Genomic DNA, 14,064 nt, shown 5'->3' with positions numbered 1-14,064 from the left:
GGTGTAGGCTCCAGACCCACCACAACCGCAAAAATGATCACAAATGAATTAAATTAAAATTTTAACCAAATCCTACATTATGTACAAATTTTTTTATGTATGAATGAATGTATGACACATAGACAATGTATTTATTAGAAATATTCATTCATTCATTATCCAGTTCAGGGTCACGGTGCAAGGAATTACTGGGTGCAAGGCAGGAACACACCTTAGATTTGGTGCCAGTCCTTCACAGGGTAACACACACACACATTCACTCACGCACTCACACCTACGGACACTTTTGAGTCGCCAATCCACCTACCAACGTGTGTTTTTGGACTGTGGGAGGAAACCAGAGCACCCGGAAGAAACCCACGCGGACACGGGGAGAACACACACGGGAGAACAGTCACCCGGAGCGGGACTTGAACCCACAACCTCCAGGTCCCTGGATCTGTGTGACTACAACACAACCTAGAAAAATTATTATTAATAAGACAAAGTAATTATGTTATTTCTGGATAGTTATGCTTAGCACTATGGCACTACAGATGTTTATATTTTCATCATACTGGAAAAAACAAACAAATAATTAAATAGATCGGTCCACTTTCAGAGTAATATCCCATTCTCAAATGACCCCACACTGTTGTCTATGTACAACTGTTCTTACATAAGGACTATGTTTGTTTGTTTGGGATGAATATCCTGGTCCTGCTGGACGCTCTGGTGCAGTTTGATAAGCTTCGTCTCAGCTCAGTTGCTGTGAATTTTTGGCTGCTTCCTGTAGTTTTTATGGGGTGTGACATCACATATTGTCTTTTGAGGGCCATTGTGGTGTTTATGTCTCTGCTGGAGATTTCTGACTGGGAAAACTACAGACATTCCTTGGACAAGAAATGGACAATTGAAAATCAAAAAAATGTGTCAATGTATAAGGTTCTGAAATGTTTTGTTCAATGGAAGAAGCACTTTGGTTCCCTAAAAAAGTGAAATGTTATGTTTAAAGGACCTCTATATTCATGCTCCACTCTAGCACCTAGACCACTCTTTGGAATTAGAAGCTCTCATAGATAAACTATTGGACATAAATTAGCTATTTGTCTCTTTTTTAGGTATTGAATTCCCACCACACCCTTACTTATGGATTTGTTCCTTTGTGCTTTCCTATCCAACTGTTATTTTAGCAGGCCAGATTTGACACCTCCCAGCTCAACATGAAAATACCTGAGCCACCCAACACTTAAACTGTCATCGTTCATCCAGTGTCACTGCAGACATTTAAGGAGCCTGTGAACCTCATGGATTTATGGCTTTCTTCTGTGCACACTTGTATACAGCAAGCTGATGTGACCATAAGTAGCTGATATCACAAATAAACTTGTAGCTGAGTGCTCCTCAAGCCTCACAGAAATCTTCCAACATCCAGTGTTAAGCCTTTCACAAAGAGTAGAGTCTGTCACTGCAGCCAGGGGAGATGTTCACTTACATGTGGATATATAAAACACATAACATAGTCTTATTGATTTCTCAGACTTTAAAACCACCTACTGCTTTGGGCTGCTTTGTTAAATGTGGATTTGAGGCTCTTTACTTATTGTAACTTACATTAAGCATGTTGTGAATTACATCAGGGGTGCTTTTGAACAGATAAATGGACTTCAAAGTGTGTTTAACATACAAATGATCTCAAACACCTTGTATATGTTTACTTCAGCCATACAATGAACCAGGAAGGACATGGCTACTTTTGATCTTCTCACACTGTTGTATGTGGCTGTGGTGCTAATAGGCTCTGGGCTGGGATAAGAGTGGAAATGTGGTCATGGAAATAAAAGCACTGACTTCCTGTGGACTCCAAACATGTTTTTGGACATGAGGCACATTCAGGGAAACCATCTTGAATAATGAAGAGAACTAGACTTTTAGACTTTTAACACTTTGGATATGAAAAATTTCACCAGTCGTTGTTTATTATATCATCGCTGTCCGAAGAAAAACATCTATCTCCAAAAGAGTACATTTACAGGAGAAAGGCTAAACCTTCTTAACTTTCAATAGATATCAATTTATAATGATTTTATCGTAAGTCATTTTGGAGCTTTTCTATTGGTCCATCCATCATGGAATTTTCACACAATGTGAACTCAAATTACGCAGTAAACTAAAAATCAACAAAAATGCACATACATATTTTTTTATTTGAACAGTGATGATTTTCAATGACAACTCATGCGGAGTTAAATATTTAAAAGTATGAAAGAGTAGGCTATAATTCCAATGGTCTTTTAAATGCACCTAAATTTAGTGGAAACTTATAAATCCAACATTTCTTCAGAAAAAAGGGTTATTATAGAAAAAAGCTGCAGTAAAGCTTTATTCTAGATGTACATTGGTGCAAGAATTCAACACTGTGCATTCAGCACTGTATTTAATGAGATTGAATAATTATTTTGGAATCTTAAACACCACACCAGCTCATTCCAAAGGTATGCTACATCTCTCAAGAGAAAGTACTTCCACTGCTCTACAGCCCAATGATGGAGGAATTTATACCCCTAACACTGAGCATTTTGGCATTTTTTAAAAGTATAGCCCCTTCATCACCTTCTTCAGACATTTTCGAACAACCGACTGCTTTGGAATTTGTGACAGGATACACAGGACTAGCATATGTACCTCATTTGAAACATTAAACTAAAGGAGAGAGCAGACCATGAGCTTCTTTCCCATGACTGAACTGCAGCTATTTCCACAGAGCATGGAGCCACACTTTCCCCCTATGATCACTGATCCTTGGCCTCCTACAGAAGAGAGCTAGAGGAATATTATGTTATAGAGCTAGAATAACTTCAAAGAGATTCTGATTTAAAAACAAACATTAAAAAGGAAACCTTCATTATAATCAATGAAATGTAAAATTACTGACTCCCTTTGCAGTGATTGTGATACGAACCATAGTTGATGTAATTTACACTGCATACATAGCCATTTTTAAAAATGATTTATGATGGCAAATTAAACAAATTTCTGTTATTTTGTTTTCAATGCTTTAAATTAAAGTTTTTATCACCACCACTGTAAACCATTCTGAATCAGTACAATACTCTAGGGCCACATTTCACATCGTATTACAATCTTTTTGTAATGTAATATAATGTGCAATTATTTGTCACACACACACTGGAACACACTAGAAGCGTTTGGGGGTTCAGTGCCTGGCTCAAGGGCACTTTAGCCATGTATGTTCCTGCTCATCCTAAGGATCAAACCGGCAACCTTCCGGTACCAAGCCCAGTTCTCTAACCGTTAGGCCAAAGCTGCCCCCTTCCATTCCATTGAACATTTGGCCCTAAACAGTAATAACAACTAAGGAAAACATTTTTTAAAATGTATTAACACTACAGAGTATTGTTTCCTTTCATGGTCCTGAGGCTGCCTGTTGTCTGGCTTTTGCTGTGGTTATTAAGATGCCTTCTGAGCAATGTTAGTGTGAAGGTCGTGTGCATGTTGGTGTGCATGGCAGGTGGAATCTCAGACATTTTTAGCAATTTACAAATTGGTTTGACACATTGTTTAGGTTCCAATAAGAGGACATAGCAGTGAAAAAGAGATGTGTAGTCAACCTATAGCATGGCTACCCAATCCTGGTCCGTTCCTGGAGATCTACCACCCTGCATAGTTTAGCTCCACCTTTAATAAAAAAACACCTCATCCAGGTAATGAAGGCCTTGAGGGGCATTTGAATATTAGAGCTGGGTGAGTTAGGTTTGAAATCTCCAGGGTGGTAAATCTCCAGGACCAGGATTGACCAGCCCTGACCTAAAGTTAGCTATCTTCCATCATCCATGCTGATGACTGGGCCTGCTGACCATTTGTTTGGCATTTTATTCCCAATAGTGACTTAGGATTTAGTGCTGCGTTTGTGTCAAGCTGACAGGGAGGAACCAAATACATGCCAGACCACTCTGATCTGAAGCTGAAGCAACATAAGACAAGGAGGCGAAGATAAACTGGGGAACTGAGTGGTGCTGCTGTGTCCCAAGAGATCTGTGGATGGAAAAAGGCCACAAAGTTCCCAAACACCCCAGTCATGACGGGACTTTTCCCTGACTTCACCTTCTGCTTCATTATCAGTGATTTCACAGAGGCTTGTTGGAAATATATTAGTCTCAGCTGAAACTCCTGAGAGAGTTCAGAATTTGTAGAGGGAAAATATAAATTAGGCCAGTCTAAGAAAAGAATATACAGAATGTTCTTTGCTGATGTAATTTGTTTATAGTTTACAGGAAACTATGGATGGTCTTATAAGAAAAACCAAATGCTGGTCAGAAGTGTAGTATACCAAGAAATGACCACCATAGTATCACTGTTCAGGTAGTTCCAAAAGACAAAAACAGTGCTCTTTAAGGATATATTAGATTACTGTCAAATAGTGCTCTAAATTAAAGATAAACAGTTGGTGGCAAACACATTCAAGCAAAATATAATTATTTTTTCAGGCATGATAATAACTTTCGCAGTCTACTTAAAGGAGAATTGTGGCAAGTTTTCTTATAATAAACTTGAAGACAATGTAGATGATTCTGTTATTCTCACAGAAAAACAGACTCCTACTCGTGTAAGGTGGAACAGTGTGTTTAGTAAGAACAGTACCCTGTCCGTAGTTAAAGTTTGTATGCTTTTATCCACTGTTTAAATTACCACAGAAACTCATCTATAACTCAAGTCTGTGTTTATTTTAATGGAAAGGTGAGAATTGGTATGAAATGGGAATAGAACAATATCTTTAACCCTTTTAATAATTTTAATTGTTCTGAGGTCTCCTCTCTGTCCAAATGTCTATATATTCCGTTTCTGGGTATTGCCTGACCCAGAGACACACAGAGAGAAAGCCTGAGTGATTTCAGACAGAGTTATTAGTTTCTTTCCCATTTATAGTGTCAGAGCTGCGTATAAGCACTGGACCTTTTTCGAGCATGCAAACAGACCAGAAAGCAAGCAGTCAGAGTGCTGCTCATAGCTAGTAAAGAAACATTCTCTGAATTTTATTTAAAAAATAAGATTTATTGAGTAAAATCACAAACATCACCTTTAATATGCCAATTTAATAGACTACCTCAAATACAACTTTATTACAGAGGTGGGTGAATGTGGCATCAGGAGTCTAGCCCAGTGATTGTTTCTGTAATGATGTGATGTTTTTGCCGTGGGGTGTAATATACCCCAGTCTACCACATGGAGGGGAACAGACCTGTTATGCTATAACAAAAGCCACGTCCTCTTTCTAGAAGGAGTTTTGCACATTCACAGAATAAAATACTGTGTAATGTATGAAAGAAACACTTTAGTGACTGCTTTACTTTAAATAGAGAGCATTAATCTGTGATTTTTACATAAAATGTAATGTTATTGTTGCAAGAGTGTACCTGCTTTTCCTTTGATTCCTGTTTCCTAAAACAAAGTAGACATAAATGCTATAAACTGAAATATCTAAGCATTCTAATATGAAAATGATCAATAAATGTTTCTCTGCTGAAGAAGTCTTACAAAGGCAGGGCATGATGTTTCACTCAGAAACAGCTCTTTAAACTTTACAGTTTTTTTAAATATTTAATATCTTTCAACTTATTCTGCTGACAAGTTTTACGATTTTCGTCAGTTTGAGCTTTTAGTCAGCATAACAATCAGTGCCTTTAAATATGAACTCTGAATGGCTTTTTATGTCTAAATAAATGATAACCCTCTTCTCTGTTGGGTGGGCTTTAGAGAATAACACAGAAATAAAGTAGTGACTAATGAGATTCTTTAACTTTTCCAGGATATAAATTAAAGTATTCCCATTACAGATTAAAAGACAGTAATTATTAGTTTTTGATTGACCTTCTGTAACTACGATAATTCCTTGAATAAAATGGCACCATATTTACCCAAATATTGGTTTTGAATATTGTAAACACTACCAACTAGAGTAGAGAACACCAGATTGTACAGGACAGGGCAACTCAGTGACCACTGACCTATAGTATTAAAATATTCAGCAGGTTTACTGGTGGCATACGGCTGCTGTAGACCCAGCTGGGAGGCTCAGGTTTGGCACAGCGGATGTCATGTGGCCATAGTGGGTGTGCTGAGAGCAGGGGCAGGGTTAAGAGAAGCCGGGCGACATGGGGTCTCCGCTACAAACCTTCACACAACCTCCCCCCAAACAAAAGGGGGAAGTGTCTCTGTGTGACTTGGTCCAAAGTGACTTCCTGTTTGTGATTCTGAGGCCAAATACGGAGCCAGTTACCAAGTCCTCCTGCAGTTATGGCAGTGCTGGAACACAGTGGAGCTCGCCAGTGTCTCTCCTCACATTGCAACTCTGTAGGTGGAGCATCACAATGCTGGGAAGCAGCTGGACTCACCGTACATGAGACAAGACTGTGTTTTTGTGTGCAATTAGCAGCAGACAGCAAACAAATATTTTATCGTAATTAAGAGGAGCTGACTCATACTGTCAGTGTTCATATTGAGCTGAAGCTACACTCCTACAAATTAAAGAAATGACACATGTATTTGAAATGATGATATAAAACAGACACTTCTGATTTCTTAAAGCACAGTGAATAATTTTGAAGAAAAAAAATCTTAGCTGAAACAACAGTTGGGAGGGTCTTAAGTCAATGTGAGGGTGTTAAGGCCCAGTTTAGTTAAGAACTGAGTATAGCTTCTAGAGTTAAATGTTCCTCATAGAGCCAAAAAAAGCTGTTCTTAACCTGTCATTAGAGATGCACCAATAAACCAGATTTGTAAGATTTGGGAAACACTGCCTCAAAAAACATTTTGGTGAATGACTCTTTTAAAAAGATATCTCAGTCAAAAAGACATAGTAAATCTGCTCATATAATAATCAAGTAACTTAGAAACAATGCATAATAATATGTACTTTCAACTTCATAAGAATTTTCCAGTAGTTTTTCTATGTCATCATTTAAAAGAATCACCTTCACATATTTTTAGCATTTATGTATTTTTAGCATTTTAGCATTTATGTAAGTGTAACACACTTATTTTATGTAATTTTCTCCCTTGTCCTAAAAACTTTGTGGCATTGTGTGATGAATGTAGGGGGTAGTGGGTGGTGGTGGTAGGGCAGGATGCATAAATCAATTGTTGATTCACTAAGGAAGCTATAATGCTACAATGGAGTGACAATGGGACATTGTACCAGTTTCAGGTGGGCTGTACTCCAGCAGCAATATTCTGGTCATGAAAGGCCTTGAAATCCAAGGTCTGGTTTAGCAAAATCATACACACTAATACACACGTTGACTTTGTTTCACAAGCTTCACAAACTATCACAAAATCCCCAGTGTTTGGTTCTCTTTTACACTATTCATTTGTTTCCAGCTGGACTTTATGAACCCTGCTGCCTCCAGATGTTTATTCAGCACTGGCTGCTTTGGTGTGTAATCTTATTTATAAAGGACTCTGTAATTCAGTGGCAAACGTTTAATGAAATGATTTTACCACTGAAACGCATGGCTATCTGGTTTCTGTAGATGGATGGGTAAAGCAGCCTAAACTTTATTTCCTAAGCTCTCTTTCAAAAATTATTTTAAGGGCTAATATATATTTTAAGAAGAAATAGTAAAAAGAAATGTAAAGCATGTTTAATCCAGCATTTAAGCTGTTTGTGGTGCCCTTGATTGTAAAAATTATCATAGAAAAGTGAGAATTATAAATTCAACATATGTAAAAGCTGTAAAATGTCTGTAAACATGAAAAAAGGAATTTAGGAACTACAGCCCTGAAGAGACCATTGCACAATTTATTTTTTTTTTGTATTTTTGAGGGGAGTTTGGTAATTTTTGATTGTTATCTTTTAATGTAATTTTGAAATAAATCTTCCAACCACTGTCCAAAAACACGTCAGTAGGTACGGTTATTTGTCCACAGATGTGAGTGTGTGAGAGAGTGTGTAATTGTGTGATACCTTGTAATGGACTGGTGCCCTGTCCAGGGTGTGTTAATGTGTTGCACCCAATATAGGTACTGGACCCACCAAACCATGGCCAGAAAGCAGTCACAGAAAATGAATAAATTAAACAAGTAATTTTAGAAACATTGAGTGATGGTGGCTGGGCTCTGAGGTAGTCAGTCCTTAGTTCTAAGAACACCTACATTAATTTGTTTGATTTACAAATGTTCTTTTTGCCTCTACATCTTTTCAGACCTATAGCACTGAGTTATCTCACAGTGAAAAAGTGGGCACCACAAACTGCACACTGCAACTGGATACTAATCAGCATAAGATCCTCTAACTCACACTGAATTTAACGTTGGTCTGAGAAACTGGCCCTAAGAATTTATGGCTCTAAACATCCCATGTGCCTAGGTGTGAAACATAGCAGCTAACGTTCTGTTTAAAAGAATTAAAGAAGGTGTTTTTAGGGCCTTATAACCATTAAAGGTATGCTGAGCATTGTAGCACTTCAGTATCTCACCGTGTACAATGCTAGCACTGGATTTGCCCCATCATGATGGTTTAACACCGAGACACTATATTTAATTTAGGTTTACAGGTATGTTTTGGTAAATGTAGACCCAGCACCCTGACCAGTGGAGGGTTATTTTTACACACGCTAAAATCTGAAGCATGAGGTGATTAGTCATGCCCATTTTTTATCATGGTGTGATAGTTTTTTTCTTTACTAAATGGCTTGATGTGTATTTGGTGTGATGCCACAAAAGAAAAAGTAAAGAAAATAAAATCTTGGGTCCAAAAATAACTTTTTCATAAATGGTTCATTACAACTTTAGATAAAACCACTACATTTACTTTTTAAATGAAAATAAAATGTTTTTAGCATCACTCTGATGAATCTAAATGTATCAACTGCACATTAAATGCATCAGAAATATAGCTGTATTCCTATATTGAGCAATTCATTTATAAGTATAAATAGTCATTTTTCTACTCAGGTCTACTCATGACACCCAAAGCCAGTCCAGACTTTTCTGGGGCCCTAAGCAAAATTTTGATAAGGTACACCTCTGTATATTCATATGCTTAAACCAGATGAAATTCACTTTTAACCATTCTTTATCTCACAGATGACAATATTTGTTCTTTAACTTCTAAGATTATCCAAGTAAAAGATCCTTGGTCTGACCAGCAATCTCAAAAAATTAGAATATCATCAAAAAATTCATTTATTTTAGTAATTCAATTCAAAAAGTGAAGCTCATATATTATATAGATTAATTACAAACAGAGGAATTTATTTCAAGTGTTTATTTCTTTTAATGTTGATGATTATGGCTTACAGCCAATGAAAACCCAAAAGTCATTATCACAGAAAATTTAAATAATCAACACAAAACACCTGCAAATTTTCCTAAGCCTTTTAAATGGTCCCTTAGTCATGTTCAGTAGGCCACACAATCATGGGGAAGACTGATTTGACAGATGTCCAAAAGGCAGTCAGTGACACCCTCCTGTATCCAAGCATATTAATGGAAAGTCAATTGGAAGGAAAAGTGTGGTAGAAAAAGCAATAGGGATAACCGCAGCCTTGAAAGGGTTGTTAAGAAAAGGCCATTAAAAAAATTGGAGAAGATTCACAAGGAGTGGACTGCTGCTGGAGTCAGTGCTTCAAGAGCCACCACACAGACGTATCAAGGACATGGGCTACAACTGTCGCATTCCTTGTGGTAAGCCACTCATGGCCCAAAAACAGAAGCATCTTACCTGAGGAGAATAAAGGACTGGACTGTTGCTCAGTGTCCAAAATCCTGTTTTCAGATTCATTTGGAAATCAAGGTCCTAGAGTCTGGAGGAAGTGTGGAGAGGTACACATTCCAAGTAATAGTTTGGATCTCCTATGTAATCCTTAAGACACTCTATTAAAGTGTTAGCCGTCCATAGGCTGATAAAGTTGACATATGAATATGCTGTTAATTATATTCTTGCTGACATCAGAAAAATGATTAACCAAAAACTATTGTTTTTTGCAGCTTGATTTTCATATACAGACTGAAAATTATGCATTGTGAAACATTAAGCTTATTTAAATCCTACAGTCAACTCATCGTGTAAATTTGGGTTTCCATGAGATGGGCCCTTTAAAAGTTTTATTTTGTCTGAAAGGGGTAAAGCCAATAAATATTTGGAACCGTATACTTTTATAGGTGCATTGCACCTGCATTCTCAGCAGTAGATAAATAATAAAATGAGATTACGAATGAGTCTGCTTTCTGTCCAGTGGCATTATCCCAGTGTTTGCTTAGTGTAAGCCTCATAGATTTAACCTGTAAACATCAAGAATCATGTTTTATGTGTTTGACTTTAAGGCTTTGGTGTTCTGGTTAGTTTTACCTTGCATTATTTAGAATACCTTTCTTTTATATATTTAGATTCATTACTATTGTCACTCATTAAGTACAACCTAGAGAAGAAATGTAACCTATTATAATTATGTTCATACATCCACCATTAGAGATATGATGGGTGTGCCTGAACAAGCCAGGGCTAATATGTGTGATAATAAAAAAGTTTTGTTGTTAATGGATGGGGCCATGGACTAGCCCCAGCATGTCTTCAGGCCACATCTGCCGCTGCATCTTCTAACCCTTCCCAAAGCATTATATAGTAATGAAGGCAAGGTTTACTTTTTCTGGGCTGCAGTCTGTTCCCAAACTAGGCCCATAACTTGTGGATTTGACTGTAGCCCACTTAATCTGTTTCTCAGTAAACAGACAGTCCACATTCATGAGTCAGACAGCGCTTTGAGGCCTATAAAACCGGAATGCAGCTGTCTACTTTAAATATTACCTAGACAAATGCTAAAGTGATTGGGCTTATGGAGTGCAGTCTGCGTTTGCTCATGGTTCCAAAATCATAATATACAGTTGGTGTATTAAACTTTGAATGGTAATTTTTTTCCACCTAGACACGTGTGTTCAGCATTTAGATTCAGTACCATGAGACAAGATCATTCTTCATACACTTTATACATTTAGTCAACATATATTTCCATATGTTTAAAATTCTTTATTAAGAGAGTGGAATGTTGTATTCAAGTGACTGGCTTTTCACAGAAGGATTCTATCCCATCAACTCTAATAGCCAAAAGTAACTAAACTTAAAGGCAAAATTTGTCAGCGTCAAATAGACAGTGCCTAATACTTTAATTTTTTGGAGAAAATCAAGCTTCACCCTTGCTTCAGATTCAGATTCAGTTTTGTCTCTGTTTTGACCATGTAAAAACAAGTACTATGGGTTTGAAAGGATGTGTAGCTGTCAAGAAACCACAACTGAGATAAGAAAACTAGTAAATCAAAGACATGATGCACATATAATTTAAAACATAAAGAAAAAATCTAATCCATGATCAACACTAAGTTCGTTTCACACATTTGACAAATACAGGCCCAGGACCTCCCATGAGATGCTAATGGAATGCTAAGCGGAACTGATTTGTGGTCTGTGGTTTTTATTTGATCCCCCACAGATATGTAACATAGAAAAGATTAGCACACTCCACTCTGGAGGAAAAGACCAACATGCTGGCACAGGAACTAATATTATCCTCTGAGAGTCTGGACCATGGAGTGTTGATCGTTTTTACTATTTCTGCTCTGTTATTGCTTTTGTATATGTAGTTGCTGGGAGAATGAGTTTTATAAGGAAGAACATGGAAAAATCACATCTTTTTCATCCTCATTGAATGTGCAGAATAACACACTGACTGCTTTTAGAATTGTTATAGAGAAAATATAGAACACATGTTTTTTGCAGAAAGAATAAGAAGTTGTCATTTGGCCTTTCAGTGCAAGGAGGTTTTGTTTATTTGCAGGTCATGAAGTCACAGCAGAGGAATTTGTGTGTTTCACTGCAGTGGGACAATTACAAGACCACATTTTATTGTAAAATGCAAACCTTGTTTGGTGTCAGATCTCTTTCTTATAGAACAAAAGTTGCTATGGAAGGGGTTGTCTGAATTTTACGAACAGTGAGAAGACAACACACTGGACTGATTTGATAGGTTCACTCAGGGGTCAGTCGGTGGACACTGATGCTCAGCTGAAAGCCCAGCCATCTGTTTTATACCTCCTCCAATCTGGGAATGAGTGGACGCTTTTGTAAGCTAATGAGAAGTCGACAACCAGCAAGTCATCCGCAAAGATAGTCATGATAGGCTAGAGCATAAGATGAACAGCTCTAATTCCTGGAGGGCCAACATCTAGCAGTTTGGTGATTTTTACGTTTAAAATCACAACATTCAGCTCTAATTTACTCAGTTTTTCATTCACTCCAAATACAGTCAATCAGCAGCTGTCCTTGTCTGAAGTTTGCTTTTTTGGTTTTGGATTTAAGTTCAAAGTAAATGGACATAATGTACTGAGTTATAAACAACAATACATGCTTCCAAAGGTACAGGTGAGAAATGGTAACGTAAAAACAAAAATACATAGGGCGAAACTCTCACTCTGAAAGTCGTGTGGGCTGTCACACACAAGGCAGTGATGTGAGGCCATGGCTCCAGATAGGACGATGATTCTCACACTTATGATGTCAGAGCTGAGGGTGAGAGGTGTTTCTGCATGTCTGTACACAGTTCTAATTATCTCCCTATCATAAGAACCAGCTCCACAATGAGCCTTTTCTCCCTAGCCTTCAGGTTACACTGCCTTCAGAGATGTTTCCCACAATCTCACCCTATTACCTAAAGCTTTCTGTTGCACCTACAAATGGTCCCAATTAGAAGTACCGAACAGATAACCAAAGAAAATCTGTGCCCTCAGGTGCTGAAACTTCTTATCACACCTTGTGCTTACACATAATGAAAAATGTTTTCATTCTGGTGTGAGGAAAGATTGAGTCAAGTTTTCTTTTCCGGAACACAAGGAGTATTTATGGCAGGCTTTATGGACTGTTGTATCTGAAGCGGCACTGATTCAACAGTTGTATCATGGCAAATACAAGTAGGGCAAAGATTAAACATCAGCACTATTAACATCTGCTTTCAGTGTACTTAACTGGGTTTTCTTACTTGTGGCCTTTCTACTGCAAATATGTGGGCCATGTGGAGTAATCTATTACCAACTTATACATCACATAAGGAGATTTAAAGGCAAGCTAATAAAAGTCAGATAAATTTTCAATGTGATAGTTTGATTAGCTCTAAATTAGCAGAGTATATCATCAAATTATGCAATATTTTTAATTTCCAGTACAATAACGTGCTTATGGTGGAGCTTTGTCACTTACTGGAAGCCTATCTTTCTTCAAGATTATGTAAATTAAGGTGGGGCTCCATCTGCTTTGTATTGCTGATAAAAACCTGAAAGTCTTTTTGTGCCCGTTAGCATATTTAGTAGATGAGTAATGTTTTTTTGTGACATTGATAGCCTTAAACATTTAGTCAAGTGTTTGATCAAATGTGATCAAGTGTTTCATTTATAAAACTCATTTATATATATATATTTACCTATGCATCCTGAGTGCATGACCTTAGACATCCTCAGTGAAGTTTAATTCTTGCATTAAAATCTATGAAAGTTTCCAGGACAATCAGAAGAAGCAGTAGAATGTGAAAACATATTCATTTAGTACAAATATTATTGACTAAATAATTTAAGATAATTTATTATTGTAACTGATTTTCAAAAATGATTTATTTTGTGGTGAAATTATTTTAAATTGAATTTAATTTTTCACTGATTTAATATTCAGAACGGTTAATCTGCATAAATAATAACACCCTTATACGAGGGGGTGGCTATTACACAGCTTCCGGCTCCTGGGTTGTGGGTTCGAGATCTATTCCAAATGACTGCCTGGAAGGAATTTGGTGTGTCCTCCTCGTGTCCGCGTGGGTTTCCTTCAGGTGCTCTGGTTTCTTCCCATGGTTTGTTGGACTACTCAAAATAGACATATTATATAAAATATCTTTGCTTAATACAGCATAGTTTAATATTGCTACATCCTACCAGTCAGACTTCTCTCGAATAAAACAATGGGAAAAGAGAAAAGAGCACTTCAAACTTTGTATAGCCACTTTCCCCGCCTGCATATTTTGAACTGAAGTG

The sequence above is a fragment of the Hoplias malabaricus genome, chromosome Y (assembly GCF_029633855.1).
Source record: "Hoplias malabaricus isolate fHopMal1 chromosome Y, fHopMal1.hap1, whole genome shotgun sequence".
NCBI lineage: Eukaryota > Metazoa > Chordata > Actinopteri > Characiformes > Erythrinidae > Hoplias > Hoplias malabaricus.
Note: the sequence above shows the minus strand (reverse complement) of the source record.